Below are 15,283 nucleotides of genomic sequence, written 5' to 3' on the forward strand. Positions count from 1 at the left end.
TTCTCTCCTTATGGCCGGCCATCACCTGATGTGGGGTTTAAATGGGCTGATTTTTCATTAAAATAATATTAAACAATGAAAAAGTGCCATGTGTCACTTTTCCTTTGGCCCGTTTTTAAAATTTCATTCTTTAAACTTCAATTTTTCACCACTGAACATACTATAGTTATTAATACCAAAAATAAGTAAATCCTATGATTTTGACAAGTTTTAGGTAGTGAAAATTACGATTTTTACCCCGAAGCGACAAAATTACCGTTTTGCCCCTATGTTTCGAAAATTGCCGGAATTGAAATTTTTCGCTTCCTATCATTAAATTATACTCCAAATAGTTAATCTTGATCAAAAATTTCACGCCATGATCAAATTATTATCTTAGGTGGCAAAATGACGATTTTGCCGATGAACATCAAAATTTTAAATTTTTCCCCAAATGAACCCTCGAACTCCAAACAATCATTTTTAGTCATTCCTGGACTGTAAAATATTAAATTTCATCCTACGATTCCTATTTGAACTAGTTTGAGGTTAAATCAACTCAAGTGTACCGTTAGGTACAATATCGAGTTTTGTCTATTCTTAGGAACTTTCCTAGCATAATAACATGCTACTCAGTGCATGTATGTCATGACATGTGTTTATAGGGTCAGGTTTTACAATTATTAAGATTAAACTGGGAAAGATGATTAAGTTGGACTTAATCAATTAAAGACTTATAAGCTTTCAGACTTAATCGATTATGAATATATATATATATATATGCGTTTAGTGTTAGCGATTAATGTAATCATTATTTGATTAATGGGTAATAAGTTTTTAAAGACTTAATTAAAATTGTTTAATATAGTTATTGGATTAATTTGTAATTACATAAAAGTTATGTAATGAACCTAATTAGGGTCGAAATTAATCCAAGTATATAAAACTTGCTATTAGTCTAATTCCAAGTGGAAAAAAAGTTTTTTTTTCTTTTAGAGAAAAGTGTTATGAACACCACTTTGCTAGCACATCGCAAGGTTTAGCAATGCCACCCTAACGTAGGGTTTCTCATAATCTTCGTGTGGACTTTTGTTAGAGGCTGCACAAGAACCTCTTAGACAGCTTTAGTTGCTAGAACCGAGCTACGTCTTAGGTCAATAAAGGTAATCATCGATGATCATATGTTTGTTGTATGAATGCTTGATGACAATCAAGAGACCTTTGAAGATGACCTTGGGTGGGTAAGATCGGTATTGTATGTTTTATTTGTTTCTATTGTGTAATTTTATTTTCTATTGCATTGTGATGCATCGCTGGCCTAAGTTGCACTTTACTACATTATTTTTTTTTGTTCAAAATCAAGTCAAATATCATGATTATACTTTTTCTTGTCAAGTCACATTACCATTCTTCCATTGTTTACCATGGGCGGTTTTCCCATGGTTTTGAGATTTCCATGTTTCTGTTACTTTTTTTATACACATGGTGGGTCCCATTACCTTTCCACCATCCAATCATTTCATTTTTCTTTTAAAACCATGAGCTAACTTCATTTAATCCATGGTTTTCCTTTCATCCATCCATCCATGCTTGCATTTGCATTTCATTTAACCTTCATTTCATTTTCATTTCAATGCATTTAACAGGCATTGCTCTCATTTTCCTTTAAGTCCTTCAACTTTTCTTTATTTTCATTTCAACCTTCCAAACTTTTCCTTCTTTTCAAATCGGTCCTTCCACCAATATTTTGACTTCAATTATGTTTTATTTTTGTCCTGTTACTCATACACTTGCAAAATATCCATTTTGCATTCCACCAATATATCACAATAATATTTAAATATATAAATACTCTTTTGTACTTTATATTGATACCCATTACCTTTCCACCATCCCGACATTTCATTTTTCTTTTAAAACCATGAGCTAACTTCATTTAATGCATGGTTTTCCTTTCATCCATCCATCCATGCTTGCATTTGAATTTCATTTAACCTTTATTTCATTTTCATTGCAATGCATCTAATAGGCATTGCTCTCATTTTCCTTTAAGTCCTTAAACTTTTCTTTATTTTCAATTCAACCTTCCAAACTTTTCCTTCTTTTCAAGTAGGTCCTTCCACCAATATTTTGACTTCAATTATCTTTTATTTTTGTCCCGTGACTCATACACTTGCAAAATATCCATTTTGCATTCGACCAATATATCATAATAATGTTTAAATATATAGATACCCTTTTGTACTTTATTTAATGAAGGCATGTGGGCCCCACTAACTTTCATTTTCTTTGAATTTTTCGTACTTCCTCTGCCTCAATTAGATCAATTATACAAATCACGCATTCTTCATGTAATATAACCAATTCGGCATCTAAATTATTTTATTCCAAAATATTCCTTTCACCTTCCAATGCAACAAAACATCTTAATTGGCCCCAATCTACTTCTATATCACCTTCGACTTCATTGATTCAACTTTTAATAAAATAATATTATTTTATTATTTTAGTATTATTTAATCACATAATTATTATTTTATTCTAAAATATTTCCTTCACCCTCTACTGTTGCTAAACACTTTGATTAACCTTAATTGAGCTTTATCTTATCCTAAAGGTCATATTAGCAACCATACCAAGGTATGGGGTTTTACAAGTTCTACCTCTTGGACTTGTGGGTGGGTCATGGCCCTTGGGTATGGTCGTGACATGTAAAAGGCAAATTTGTGGTTCCGCTCTACCTTGTGAAAAAACATTGTAAGGGTTTGTCACAACTCGATTTCCAAGCCATGCCGGGGCATGGACTCGACGGACGTAGTCCACTAAGCCCAAGCAAGCCTATTCACGTAATCCTGTTCGTATTTATAAATCAAATATACATATATGGTCTAAGGCATGCATCTTAGTATTTTACATCACATGTACATATTTACAAACAAAAATGATTGTGGGCTTCCAGCGGAGTGACCAAGGTGAAGGGACGGCTACTGAATGCCAACATAACTACCAAGAAGACGAAACTATGTGAACACCTCAACCTAGGTTCCAATTGCCTCTTGATCTAAAAACATGAAGTTAAAAACAGTGAGTACAAACTCAGTAAGTGATCATAAGAAGGGAACAAGCAACAATAAGGAAAGTTGATAATCATGATGCACTTATTTAAAAACAATGCAACTTAGTTCAAGCTCTTATTAAAATCCCTCCATTAAACCTTTAGTTATTAAATCCATTAATGATGGAGGAACCATATTTAGCATGAAATTTGAAAGAAAGGAAATTTCCAGCAAACATCCCATCTCACCCAGCTCATGTGCATCCCACCACATCGTGCACATAACCGGATGTCCCATCTCACCCAACTCATATGCAGCCCACCACATCGTGCACATAGCCGGACATCCCATCTCACCTAGCTCATGTGCATCGCACCACATCGTGCACATAGCAGGACAGTATCACCATCCATCTCCCTCACCACCGTCATCACCGGCAAGTGCACACTCACCCCGCACATGCACGGTTGCATTTGTCACGCAATGGTACCATTTATGATATAGTATACATACACATATATATATCAACATCATAAAAAAACATATGGATTCATCCTTTTACACATTTCACATTTCACAACATAAAAAATTTTATCAAGGGCTTGTTCCCAGGCAATTTTAAAGCAAAAATTGATAAAACTCCCAAATGATTCATTGAAACATGTAAACATTTCCCTAAAACATTTTGAAATGCAAGTTCACTCACCAGTCTTTATTGATGTTTCGTTGGGCTCTAACTTCAACTAATGTTCTGAATGGAGGTGTGGGGTTTCGTTAGAACCTATCATACACAACAACATCACAATCAAATGAACTTGGCATTAATACCATTCCAAAGCTATTTTATAAATCGGGTTCCACTAGTCATCCCTAGCTAGCTTTCGACTACCATTAAGTGACTACCTATTTTCATTATTCTAGTCACACTAAAATGAATAAACCACCTCAACTACAAAACACTCATAAATCTAGCCACTAGCCATTCTCAACAACTTAAAAAAAATCAACTCAATTTCATTACTTACCTTTGTAACTTTGTAGTTGAATTCCCTTTCAAAAGCTTTCAATTTCTTGTGAAAAATCTCTCTTTCTCTCTCTAAAATGTCCAACTAGTGAGAGAAAGTATTAAGGAAAGGCTTTTAAGGGTTTGTTTAATGTGAGGGAGTAAAAGAATATGAAAAACCCTATAACAGGGTGTGTAGAGCACAAAAATTGAGGTTAGTTTGGGAGAGTAATGGAAGCTTGAGAGAAGCTTTCATGGAAGAGGAGAAAAACGTGAGATGGGAGGAGGAAGAAGAAGAAGTTGCTGGAGAATTGTGGAAGCTGCTGGAAAAGATGAGATCTTTATAGTTAAAACTTATCTAATTTCTCATGCAATTACAATAATGCCCTTAACAAGGCCACTTGTCTTCTTTCTTTTCTTGTGCAATCTTTTTACTCTTTTGACACTGGGAAAAGGTCCAAAATCCTTTGAAAGAGGTCCTTTAAGTAGCCCTCAAAAATCCTAGCTTCAAAAATTCCCTAAACTTGTTATTTGTGGAAATTACAGTGAAGGCTACGGCTCTCAATTTTCAGCATCGTGGCACTTAAATGTTCTGCCCAAATGTGTTCTTCTAGTGCAATACTTTCACTTCAATAGGGATTTTGACCACCTTTCCCTTCAAAACTGGACAAAGTGGTAAACATCAAAGTTGTAGCCCTGCCTCTTAGCTTTTTAATGGTTTAAAAATAATGTTATTTTGACTTCTGTATTGGGAGATATTTGAAAAACCAAAACATATGCAAATAAGGCAAAAGCCCACTATGCACCTTTCTTCACCAATTGAAATTATTTTTGAATCCTACTCCTATAACGACATAAAATAATTATATGTAATGTAAAAATAGCATCATTAGCTCAAATTCAACCTTTAAACATAAGTTTCACCTTGAGTTACGTGTCTATGAAGGTTGAGGTTTCACATTCTCCCCCACTAAAAGAAATTCAATCCCCGAATTTAAATCGAACTATAAGGTAGCATACCTCTAAGCATCAAAGAGGTGGGGATACTTTGTCCGCATCTCCTCTTCAGCTTTCCATGTTACCTCCTCACTGGTTTGATTCTACCATAACACTTTTATTGAGGCTACATCTTTTGAATGGAGCTTTTTGACTTGCGATCAAGGATAGCTACCGGTTGCTCCTCATAGGTTAAATCATCTTTCAGCTGGATCGTTTCATACTGTATTACATGAGATGGATCTGGGTTATACTTTCTAAGCATTGACACATGAATCACGGGGTGAATATTCAAAAGGTCTGGCAATAATGCCAAACGATATGCCACTACTCCAACCCTTTCTAAGATCTCGAAGGGTCTTATATACCGAGGGCTCAATTTTCCCTTCTTTCCAAACCTCATTACCTTTTTGTTGGTGAGACCTTCAAAAATACATGATCCCCTACTTGAAACTCCAAGTCTCTCCATCTGTTATTAGCATATGATTTCTGTCTACTTGTGCCGATAACATCCTCTATCTCATCATGCATATTTTCTCGGTGGCGTCCTGCACCAACTCAAGCCCCAAGAGTTTCCTTTCTCCCACCTCTAGCCATCCAATGGGTGACCTCCACATCCGTCCATATAATGCTTCAAATGGTGCCATTTGGATGCTAGCTTGGAAACTGTTGTTATAGGCAAACTCCACTAAGGTTAGATATCGATCCCACCTGCCTCCAAGGTCTACTACACAGGCCCTCAACATATCTTCAATATCTGTGTCATCCGTTCAGATTGTCCATCAGTCTGAGGGTGGAAAGCCATGCTAAAATCCAACTTAGTGCCCAACGCTTCCTGCAACTTTTCCTAGAACCTACTAGTTAACTGTGCCCCTCTATCAGATAATATAGAAACAGGAATGCCATGCATGCATATTATCTCATCTAGATAAAGCTGGGCATACTGGGCAGCCCCGTATGTAGTTTTAATTAGAAGGAAATGAGCTGATTTCGTTAATCGGTCTACTATGACCCAGATCGAGTTGTAACCCTTACTAGTTCGAGGTAAACTCATTATAAAATCCATTGCAATATGCTCCCACTTCCACTCGGGCACTGGTAACGGCTGTAGTAGTCCTACGGGCCTCTGGTGTTCTGCCTTAACCTGTTGATAGACTAGGCAATTGGAGACAAACTCAGCTACATCTTTCTTAAGTCCTTCCCACCAGTATACCTCTTTCAAATCTTGGTACATTTTGGTAGCTCCCGGATGTACCACATAGGCTGCCATATGCGCCCTCTCCAATATTTCTCTCCTCAATCCATCACTATCCAGCACATAAAGTCTAGCTCCATACCTCAATATTCCATCTGTGCCTTTAGTAAACATTTTTCCTTTTCTTCCTTGAGGGTCTTCTGAGGCCTTAGTTACAAAGTCATCTTTACTTTGTGCTTCCTTAATTCGGTCCATTAAGATAGGCCTCACTCTAAAATGTGCTAGCAATGCATTTGCCTCTGCAACTTCCAAATGCACATCTATATCTTCCAAGCTATGCATCTCCCTAATCAAGGGTCTCCTAATTATAGAGATATATGTGAGGCTCCCCATTGATTTTTGACTTAAGGCATCTGCCACTACATTTGCCTTACCGAGATGGTAAAGAATAGTACAATCATAATCCTTTAGCAACTCCATCCACCTACGTTGCTGCAAGTTAAGATCCCTCTGCTGAAATATATACTTCAGGCTTTTATGGTCCATATATATCTCACAAGTCTCACCATACAAATAATGTCTCTAAATCTTCAAGGCAAACACGATTGCCATCTCCAAATCATGTGCAGGGTAATTTTGCTCATGCCTTTTAAGTTGTCTTGATGCATATGCAATCACCTTCCCATGCTGCATTAATACACACCCTAAACTAACCCGTGAGGCATCACAAAATACTGTATAACCCCCTGTGCCTTGCAGTAGGCTTAATACTGGAGCTGTGGTGAGACATGCCTTAAGCTTCTAAAAACTATCCTCACAAGCCTTTGACCACTCAAATATTGTATCTTTACATGTCAGCTTAGTTAGAGGGGTGACTATTTTGGAGAAGTCCTTCACAAAACGACGATAATAGCCAGCCAAAGCCAAAAAGCTTCTAATCTCTGTAACCGATGTTGGCCTTGGTCACTTTTCCTCTACCTCAATTTTCTTTGGGTCCACTTGTACCCCATCCTTGGAAACCACATGTCCTAAAAATGCGACACTTTCGAAACAAAACTCACACTTGGAGAACTTGGCATACAATCGATGTTCTCTCAAAGTTTGGAGCACTATTTTAAGATGCTGCTCATGCTCCTCTCGTGCCACAGCCCAATTTTTGGGCCATGACTGGCATAAGGGCCTAATGGGCTCAGCCCACTGAGCCCGAGCAAGCCTACTTAATTGATCTTATACATTAATCCCTATTCCTTTAAAATCCAAAGCTTGAAATTTTAAATACCGTTTCTTTGAAAACGATTCTTAAAACCCAATCATACATTCATAATGGCATCATCCACCAATATATTCATAAATAGATTAACAAATGATTCTTAATGTTTCACATTAAGAGTTCATATACACATAATTAGACCTTTACTGTCAACGGAGTGACTCTGGGCACGATTGATAACACTTAGTGTCACATTAAACCTACCGAGCAATGTATAGGGAAGAGCACCTCGTCCTAGGATCCAATCACCTTTAAGTCAGGAAACCTAAAACATAAATTTTAAAAATGTGAGTACAAACTCAGTGAGTAAACATAGGAAGGGAACAAGCAATGACAAGGAATGATTTAGAAATCATGATGCATTTATGTTGAAGACAATGCAATTTAACCCAATTTCTTATCACAACAAAAATCTGTCTTTACTGTGGTGAAAATCAAGTGGAAATCGTTTCTCAAGTTTTAACATTGAAAAATCAATGCAACCTCAATATAATTTCCAAAACCTCTATATATATATCATATATAAACGCACCGACCTCACCCCTAACTCTGTCTCAGCTTATGTGCACTACAACACCACACATAGCCAGGTCAGCATAGCTCATGTGCACTCATACACCGCACATGGCTAGGTCAGCATAGTTCATGTGCACTCCTACACCGCACATGGCTGGGTCGTAATTATCACACAAAAATAAGGGCAGCTCCACTTGTAGGGGACAACTTTCTCTACAAGCAGCCCTTTCCTCTTTCAACGGTGACAAAAAAGGGTACCTATCAGAGCACTCGTAGGGGACAACCCTCACTACAAGCCCATAGTTATTAAATCATTTCATGATGAAGAAACCATTTTTAGCATGAAATTGGAAAGAAAGGAAATTTCCAGAAAACATGTTATCTCACCCAGCTCATGTGCATCCCACCACATCGTGCACATAGCCGGAGTCATAATTATTAGACAAAAATATCATTTAATGTATAATATACACATCAATATAATGTAGAAACTCATGAATTAATCATGTTCATATCTCATAATATCAAAACATTTCATCAAGGGCTTGTTCTCATGCAACTTTTAAAGAAAAACCAACAAAATATTTCCAGTGGCTCAATCAAGCATAAAATCATTTATTCCAAAACATTTTAATGTAAATTCACTCACCTGGCAACAACGAGATATTAAGTTGCTATTTGTTCAGAGGTGTCTTTAACTATTTTCACTAGCCGGTCGCTCGTTATTTACTCTGACACGCCACCACAATACTTTAACCTTATCTCTACACTTCCTAGCAATAATACAAATTCAATATATTTAATTACATATGTATACAAGCAGCAATTCAATCAATTAATCCTTACTCAAATTTATATTTTTCCTCCTATCATGAAACCATCTTCAATTAACTCACATCTTAATGCATTTTTACTAAAATTACTTATATCCATTGCTTACGTAATTCCTTAAATTATATCACCAGCAACTTAATTATGATGTCACATGTCTACTTCAGCCTTTCTCAATAATTTCCACCCAAATCCATCTTATATTTCCACACATAATCCACATATATGGCAGCAACAATCATTCTCACTTTCACTCGATTATTTCCTAGTTTACACGCATCATTATCTATCTAATTTTCAATACTTTGTTTCTCAATCCTCCATCCTCAATATTCCTTTTTCATTTCTTTCAAACAACATGCCATACAATCTTAACAATTTTCAACTAGCTTATGCAAATAGATCCTTTCAACAACCATAATTTCCCACAATATTCAACTAACCGTAGGCTTTAAAATATAGTGTTAAGCTTATTGTGTTCCTTTTTCACTTTGAGTCCTTCATGTACCCATGGGTTTATTGGCTTACATGTTATCAAGTTTTTCTCCAATCAAGCCAATCTTTGCTGCCACAAGACATTTCTGTAAGTCACTAACTCATTTTCAAAGACTACTCAAGCCAAAAGCAAGAATTCTTACTGTTCCTTGCTTGAATCATCAAAACCAAGCTTTTTCTTCCTTCCTCTCTTTTTCTTTCTTCTTCTCCTAGAGTTTATATGTGCTGGAAATTATGGCTAGAAGTTGTAACTTTGGTGCATAAGAAGTTGGGAGAAGAAAGAAGCAAGAAGAGAAAAGAAATGAAAAGAAAACAAGGAAAGGAAATGAAAGAAAATTAGCTTTCCATGGAAGAATGAGAGAATGGCGTTGGAATCTTCAAGAATGAAGAAGAAAATATCTTGCTGGGAGGATAAGGACTGTTTTAGGCTGATAAGGATGAGAGTCAAAGCTTCCTTTGGAAGCTTTGACCAAACTTTATGTGAAATTACCATTTTACCCTTTAAGTTTCTTTCCATTTTAATTTAGTTCTCCCAACACTCATTTAACTCCAATTTCCTTCTATTATCTTCTTCTACATATGTACAAATAACGTATGAAGTTTGTACTCCAACATGGTGTCCCCGTAATATTTAAAATATTTATTTACCTACGCTATCTTTACTTAATAGAGACACGCGGCCCCATTAACGTCTTTTTTCTCCGAAATCTTTCTCATTCTTTCCCCCCCCCCCACTTAGGTTGCCTATATACTCCTTCATGAAAAATTTTGACACCGAATAAAATATTAGTATTTTAATATTATTTTATTAATAAAATATTATTTTATTCCAAAAATTTCCTTTTGTCTCCTCTTGTCTCTTTGGTACCCAAAATACCTTATTATGCCTCAATTGACTTCTGAATCGCTTTTTGTCTCACAAATTCTTCTCCGATAAAAATATAATTATTTTATTATTATTTCCTCATGTGCGGAATATTTTATCCCAAACTATTCCTTTCATCTTTCATCATTTCTAAACATTATAATTAACCTCAATTGGCATCCAATAAGCTTTATTAGTCACCATATCAAAGTACGAGGTATTATATCTCGGCTCTTCAAGTAGATCAAGATGTCATCAACAAACACCACCATGAACTTGTCCAAATAGGGCTTGAACACTCGGTTAATCAAATCCATAAAAGCCGCAGGGGCGTTAGTAAGCCCAAATGACATCACCAAGAACTCATAGTGCCCATATCTTGTTCGAAATGCAGTCTTGGGTGTGTCCTCATTTCGGATCCTCAACTGATGGTATCTAGATCGCAGATCTATCTTAGAGAAACATTGTGCCCCTTGTAGCTAATCAAATAAATCATCTATTCTTGGAAGGGGGTACTTATTCTTCACTATCACTTTATTAAGTTGTCGATAGTCAATGCATAATCTAAGTGACCCATCTTTCTTCTTTACAAATAGCATCGGTGCTCCCCATGATGAGATGCTAGGACGGATGAAGCCTTTATCCAACAAATCTTCTATTTGATCCTTAAGCTCTTTAAGCTCCGCGGGTGCCATTATGTATGGGGGTATGGATATAGGTCTAGTATCAGGAATCAAATCTATGCAAAATTCAATCTCTCGCTCGAGAGGCAAACCTGGTAGTTCCTCAGGAAATACATCCATGAACTCATTCACCACCGATACTTGGCTTATATCTCCAACCTTTGCTTGAGTATCTCTCACAACAGCCAAGTAACCTTAACAACCCTGTCTTAATAACCTTCTAGTAGCCATGACCGATATCAAATTGGTTGGAGCAGTACTCCTATCCCCCTAAATACTAAATGATGGTTCACCAGGAAAATCAAATCTAACTAATTTATGATAACAATCCACACTAGCATGGCAGGTGATAGCCAATCCATTCCCAAGATCACGTCAAAGTCTAAGGTGTCTAACACCACTAGATTCACCAAAGTGTCTTTGTCTTTGACTTGAACTACACAAGACTCATATTCCCATTCGACCATAACTACCTCCTTTAAAGGAGTAGACCCCACTAATTGCTCTTTTCTCCTAACACGATCTTTACCCAAATGAGATGCAAAACATGGAGAAATAAAAAAGTGGGTAGCATTAGGATCAAACAATACTCGTGTTACAAACAGAAAGAGTACTTGAGACCACTACATTGGATGTATGGGCCTCTAGGGGTGTTAAAGCATATACCCTCGCTTGGCCTCTATCGGCGAAACTCTAACGTCCAGACCCAGAAGGCCTATCTTGGGAGGAAGTAACAGCACCTCTATCTCTTGATCCACTAGCCTTCCGATCATATGAGGTGACTACTGAAGGAGCAGATGAAGCTGGTTGGCTAGAGCCGCGAGCAGAACCTTGTGATTGATGAGCCATCGGGCAATCCTTCTTAATATGTCCAGATTAACCACACCCATAACAAACTCTCATAGTACGTAAGCATCGTCCACTATGTCGTCTCCCACAAGTATCACAAGAGTGGATAACTTGACTACCTTGCCTAGAATCTTGCTGTTTTTCTTCACTAAAAGTTTTCTGCCTTGATCTAACACTAGCATTAGTCAAGTTACTCCCCTGTTGGGGTAATTGTCAGTCCCTTTGTGGGCCTTAATGGCTAGAAGATGAAATACCACTGCTGAAATCTGTGCAACCTTGATAACCCTCTGTCTTGGCCCTTTTTGCTCTATCCCTCGCGGCCCTACTCTCACCAGTCCTCATCTCAATTCACTGAGCATAATCCATTGCTGCAGAGTAGGTATCAAAATCTTAAGATGCCAAAACCCTAAAAAATGGTTCCATTAGCTCATCTACAGACCTTTGTATCTTCATCTCCTCGGTAGAGACTAGATAGTGCGCGTACCAAGACAACTGTGTGAATTTTATGTCGTAATCTAACACTGTCATACTTGAGGTCTGTACCAAAGCCTCAAACTCCCTGGCTCTGGCATTATGTACACTAGGTGGTAAAAATCGATCTAAGAAGGCTATATTGAACTCACTCAAAGTCAACGGTGTTGCATCCGTTGGTCTGCCTCTACATAAGGAGCTATACCACTATTGCGCCACGTCCTCTAATCGAAAAGTGGCTAGCTTGACTGATCAAACACTAAAACATCACAAGGCATTACAAATTTTCTCCATCTTATCTATGAAAATCTAGGGTTTCTCCAATGCATCAGACCCTGAAAATGACGGAGGCTTAAGCTTGAGAAAATTAGGAAGAGAAATCTCTAAATGACCCCTCTTGACCTCAAGATGTTTACATTCGGCCTACCCTTCGGACCTAGGGGATTCTTGTACTGTAGGTCTCCCCTCCACTATGCTCTGTATATCGCCCATACGGGCTGTCATCATCTTTACAACTCGATTAACTCCCTACAGGCTTGCCACCAAGTCCTCGATGGTAATGCCCTCAGTTGGTTAACTATCCACATCACTTGAAGACTGTCCCTCATCTCGCCTACCCACAGGGGTATCTGCCCTCACCGGCCTAATGGCCCAGCCACGTCTAGCTCGCCCCCTAAGAATGGATGCTTGTGGCCTATTTGTCATCTCATTATGAGCATCTTGCTCCCCAATCAGTCTTGAGGTGGCTCATGTCTTAGGCGGCATTTTTACCTAGACAAGAGCAAACACCTATTATTAAACACATTTTATAATCATACTTAAAGGAAAAAGGTGGTTTCTAAGATAGAGAATCTATGCAGTCACTTGGCTGTAAAATGTGCCACGGTTCACACTTCACAACCAAAGTTTCCACATAAAGACCCGACACTCCACTGGACCAACAAAAAGAAGTCCTAGGACGTAGACAACCTAGGGGTTGGATACCAACTTTGTCACGACTCGATTTCTAAGCCATGACTGGAGCATGGACTCGATGGATGTAGTCCACTAAGCCCAAGTAAGCCTATTTACGTAATCCTGCTCGTCATCCCATCAATTATTCTAAAAGCTACATCTCACAATTCCACCCTTCAAGTACTTTACTAATAAGTTATAGCAATCAGAACTGCATTTATATTAATCCATAATAAGATTAACCATTGCCACTCATGGTGGCTTACCAAATCAAATATACATATATGGTATAAAGCATGCATCTTAGTATTTTACATCACATGTACGTATTTACAAACAAAAATGACTGTGGGCTTCCAGTGGAGTGACCAAGGTGAAGGGATGGCTACTAAATGCCAACATACCTACCAAGGAGACAAAACTACGTGAACACCTCAACCTAGGTTCTAATTTCCTCTTGATCTGAAAACATGAAGTTGAAAACAGTGAGTACAAACTCAGTGAGTGAGCATAAGAAGGGAACAAGCAACAATAAGGAAAGTTGATAATCATGATGCACTTATTTGAAAATAATGCAACTTAGTTCAAGTTCTTATTAAAATCCCTCCATTAAACCCCTAGTTATTAAATCCTTTAATGATGGAGGAACCATATTTAGCATGAAATTTAAAAGAGAGGAAATTTCCAGCAAACATCCCATTTCACCAAGCTCATGTGCATCCCACCACATTGTGCACATAGTCGGACATCCTATCTCACCCAGCTCATGTGCATCCCACCACATCGTGCACATAGCCGGACATCCCATCTCACCCAGCTCATGTGCATCCCACCACATCATGCACATAGCCGGATAGTATCACCATCCATCTCCCTCACCACCGTCATCACCGGCAAGTGCACACTTACCCTGCACATGCACGGTTACATTTGTCACACAATGGTGCCATTTATGTCATAGCATACATATATATATATATATCAACTTCATACAAAAACATATGGATTCATCCTTTTACACATTTCACATTTCACAACATCAAAAATTTTATCAAGGGCTTGTTCCTAGGCAATTTTAAAGCAAAAATCGATAAAATTCCCAAATGATTCATTGAAACACGTAAACATTTCCCCAAAATATTTTGAAATGCAAGTTCACTCACCACTCTTTATTGATGTTTCGGTGGGCTTTAACTTCGACTAATGTTTCGAATGGAGGTGTGGGGTTTTGTTGGAACCTATCATACACAACAATATCATAATCAACTTAACTTGGCATTAATACCATTCCAAAGTTATTTTCTAAATCGGGTTCCACTAGTCATCCCTAGCTAGCTTTCGACTACCATTAAGTGACTATCTGTTTTTACTATTCTAGTCACACTACAATGAATAAACCACCTCAACTACAAAACACTCACAAATCTAGCCACTAGCCATTCTCAACAACTTAAAAAAAATCAACTCAATTTCATTACTTACGTTTGTAGCTTTGTAGTTGAATTCTCTTTCAAAAGCTTTTAATTTCTTGTGAAAAATCTCCCTTTCTCTCTCTAAAATGTCCAACTAGTGAGAGAAAGTATTAAGGAAAGGCTTTTAAGGGTTTGTTTAAGGTGAGAGAGTAAAAGAGTATGAAAAGCCCTACAACAGGGTGTGTAGAGCAGAAAAAGTGAGGTTAGTTTAGGAGAGTAATGGAAGCTTGAGAGAAGCTTTCATGGAAAAGGAGAAAAACGTGAGATGGGAGGAGGAAGAAGAAGTTGCTAGAGAATTGTGGAAGCTGCTGGAAAAGATGAGATCTTTATAGTTAAAGCTTATCTAATTTCTCATGCAATTACAATAATGCCCTTTACAAGGCCACTTGTCTTCCTCTTTTTCTTGTGCAATCTTTTTAGTCTTTTGACACTGGAAAAAGGTCCAAAATCCTCTAAAAGAAGTCCCTTAAGTAGCCCCCAAAAATCCTAGCTTCAAAAATTCCCTAAACTTGTTATTTGTGGAAATTATGGTGAGGGCTACGACTCTCAATTTCCAGCGTCAAGGCTCTCAAATGTTTTGTCTAAATTTGTTCTTCTAGCATAGTACTTTCACTTCGACAAGGATTTTGACCACTTTCCCGTCAAAAT

The 15,283-nt window shown here is 37.5% G+C and overlaps 1 long non-coding RNA gene across 1 annotated transcript; it reads right to left on the reverse strand.

Moving 5' to 3' along the window:
* On the reverse strand, positions 7,530–8,747 carry LOC108662219. The gene is made up of 2 exons (XR_001928024.1): positions 8,665–8,747; positions 7,530–7,764 (listed from the first exon to the last, which is right to left on the reverse strand). It is a non-coding gene; the product is annotated as an uncharacterized LOC108662219 (long non-coding RNA).

Source organism: Theobroma cacao, chromosome 5 (assembly GCF_000208745.1).
Source record: "Theobroma cacao cultivar B97-61/B2 chromosome 5, Criollo_cocoa_genome_V2, whole genome shotgun sequence".
Lineage (NCBI taxonomy): Eukaryota > Viridiplantae > Streptophyta > Magnoliopsida > Malvales > Malvaceae > Theobroma > Theobroma cacao.